General features: G+C 45.9%; 1 long non-coding RNA gene across 1 annotated transcript; it reads right to left on the bottom strand.

Annotated features, from left to right (window-relative positions):
• Positions 1-1,299: 1,299 nt before the first annotated feature.
• Positions 1,300-2,476, bottom strand: LOC120639033. Its single transcript, XR_005661150.1, has 2 exons — positions 2,377-2,476; positions 1,300-1,573 (listed from the first exon to the last, which is right to left on the bottom strand). It is a non-coding gene; the product is annotated as an uncharacterized LOC120639033 (long non-coding RNA).
• Between the last annotated feature and the right edge of the window lie 832 nt (positions 2,477-3,308).

Below are 3,308 nucleotides of genomic sequence, written 5' to 3' on the forward strand. Positions count from 1 at the left end.
TCAATAAATACGGTTGACTGACTGAACGACAGCACCCAGAAGCCGCTAGTCGCTGCTTGTCCTAAAAGGCAGCCGGGAGGGCCAGGCTACCCAAGGACTGTGGGCTGCTGTGGGTCTCTGGCCCTCTGGGCCAAGAGCCTCTCCGCCCTCCCGGGGTCTCGAGGGCCTCTCCGCCTTCCGCTCTTCTTCAGCAAGCTCAGACGGAGACCAAGAGGCGGGAAACCCAAGCCGCAATCAGAATTAGATCACCGGCCTGTGAGGGGAACTCCCCAGGGATCTGGAAGAGGACTGACTGGGAAAGGGTCCTCACCCTTCTCGTTTCCCCCTGCTTGTAATTTGCTTAACATCTATCTTCTCAGCTAGATTATAAAATCCTTCAGGGCAGAGATCAAGTCTACCTAACTCAATGTCTTTCATTCATTCATTAGTATTTATTGAGCGCTTACCATGTGCAGAGCACTGTACTAAGCGCTTGGAATGGACAAATCGGCAACAGATAGAGACAGTCCCTGCCCTTCGATGGGCTTACGGTCTAATCGGGGGAGACGGGCAGACGAGAACAATGGCAATAAATAGAGTCAAGGGACAGAACGTCTCATAAAAACAATGGCAAATAAATAGAATCAGGGTGATGTACATCTCATTAAACAAAATAAACAAAATAAATAGGGTGATGAAGATATATACTCTAGCGTGCCCTCCCAATGCCCGATAAATACCCATGATTGATGATTGATATCTTTTCCAATCTCTTCCCAAAACACCGACTGTTTTGCCTTATTTTTTAGGTTGGCTCCTGACAATGTTGGGACATAAAACCGTTCATAAGGCTAAATGATTTCCTGAAACACAACCACTTTTCCTTTCATCAGTTTACCTCCTGACAGTGGCAGCTGTCTCCGACCCCTGCACAGAAGTGGAAAACACCACACCGAGTGTCAGTGCGCAGCTGACCCCGGTGACAGAAGGTCTGGAAAATTCTAGTCCGTTTGCTGAAAGGGACATGGGGAGATTCAGAAGGAAAATAAAAATTAGAAGAATGGATATAAACCACAGGAAAATGTGGGTGTTTCAAACGACCAAAACAATTCTGACCCGGAGTGAAAGACCTAAATAGGGGCGTGGGGAAAAACATTCCAGATCAATTCCTTGGGGACTGCTGAGTCAAAAAAGGAGCAGGCTAAATAGTCCCATCTCTTCCCAGTCAGATGGAACTAAAAATCAGATGCCGCCCAGAATCCTGATGGGAACAAGGAAGGCCTGTCACTCAGGCAAGTTAGGAAGGGTTAAAAGCCTAAATTCTTCCTTTTCCTTTGATGACTTTATTTGGATTGTTGTTTGGATAACTCGGAGAGCTGTGGAGGGAAGGAGGGCCAAGGAGAAAGATTTCTGGTTCAGGCAGAATCGAGGAGAATGACTCAACATTTATGATGAATCGAGGGAAAATCAGGAAAGAAAAATGTTGGTCACAGCCTTACTAAGTACTTTCCCACAGCTTCGGCATGTTCTCCGGCCAAGGCAGGGTGAGGCTGGGGTAGCTGGTGACTTTTTCTGCTCTGGCCACTGCCCCGTCCTGGAGACAAAAAAAAAAAACTTTTTAAATATTATTAATTAAAATAAAAATAATAATCCCCTGGACTGATGCAAGGGTTCTGAAGCAGCGTAGCCTAATGGAAAGAGCATGGGACCGAGAGTCAGGAGACCTAGGTTCAAATTCTGACTCCGCCACTTGCCTTTTGCGTGACCTGGGCCAGTCACTTGATTTCTCTGTGCCTCGGTTTCCTCATCTGTAAAATGGGGATTAAATATCCCTTCTCCCTCTCTCAGACCTTGAATCTCCTGAGGGACAGAGCCTGTGGCTCATCTGGATTATATTAAATCTATCCCAGCACTTGGCCCATATGTAAGTGCTTAACAAATATCACACAATGATTATTATTAAGATTTTGAAGCCCTTTGATATGGACAGTTATATTACATTCGCTCTTTACAACATCCATAAGGATGGAGAAACTCAGGGTCAGGGAAGTCAACTTCAGAGTGTCCCACAGAAAATGGCTCAGATTTGAAATTTCAGGACCTCAGGCAGCAGGTGAGCTCCCGAACGGCCTCCTAATCCCAGACCCCTGTACCCATCTAGTGGGAGTGAATTGATCCTCACCCTATGCCATCGGGATTCCCATCAGCCGCTGCTCCAACCCGAGAAGAACCGAAACATTGACAGCGTGAGGCGTTTTCAACGTCAAAAAGCTGGGGAGACCGTGTATGGGGCCGTGAAAGAACCAAAACCCTGTTCTTTTAGCCACAGCGGCCTACTGCTCTGGCAATTTTAGAAAAATAAACAGAATGGAACATAAACCAAAATCTTTAGCTCACTTTGCATCAGTCCCAACATTTTTAGTGCTCATTTTCCACATCCTGGTCCAGGTTGGAGCAGGTTCAGTTCATACTCAGTTTAAGCCCCTCATTGTTCTAGCATTTTGAACTGTGGAATGAACCAGAATCTTGGGAGACATCCCCTTCTAGACTGTAATCTCCTTGTGGGTAGAGATCCCATCTACGTATTCTGTTGTATTGTACTCTCCCACATGCCGAGTACAGTGCTCGGCGCACAGTAAGCACTCGATAAATATGATTGACTGACTGAAAGGATCACACTTTCCTAACCGCGATCTCATGTTTGTTGAGAAAGAAAAGAGAAGCTCAAATTTAGGATGACCCAATTTTTTTGGTGGGGAGAGGAAGATGGCTGGCCCACTGACAGATGAAGCATTCCCTCTCGCTGCCTCCGGGAAGAACTGTGTCTAAGTCATTCTGGCCAAGAGGAGTCTAGTCTACCTCTGAGGCTCTCCTGGGAGGAGGTTCCACAACTTCCTCCCCTAGAGCATTCTGAGTAACAACCCAGCTAGTCAAAGAATATGAGATTCTCTGACTTCTGATCCTTCAGTCAGTGAGAGTTTTTCAGAGCGGGCTTCTGACCCATGTGAATCCTTGGCCCAAACCCACTGCTCGTATAGTTTCAATTCAGCCGAATCATTATTCTCTTTAAAAAATGATTCTCTCAGTGACAATATCTAATTACTTAAGCTCTAATGTGCCTAGTCTTTTTTCCTTTTTCCTCCTATCTGTAAATGATTTTAGTGCCTGTTTCCCCAGCCTAGGCTGTAAACTCCTTGAGGACCGGGATCAAGTCTTATTAACTCTATCGTACTCTTCCAAGCATTTAGCTTTAGCTCTGCACAGAGTAGGTGCTCAATTAAAAGTATTTACTGATTGAGTTCCTCGATGCAGTCGCCTCCCGACCCAGG

This window comes from Ornithorhynchus anatinus, chromosome 20 (assembly GCF_004115215.2).
Source record: "Ornithorhynchus anatinus isolate Pmale09 chromosome 20, mOrnAna1.pri.v4, whole genome shotgun sequence".
In the NCBI taxonomy this organism is placed as follows: domain Eukaryota; kingdom Metazoa; phylum Chordata; class Mammalia; order Monotremata; family Ornithorhynchidae; genus Ornithorhynchus; species Ornithorhynchus anatinus.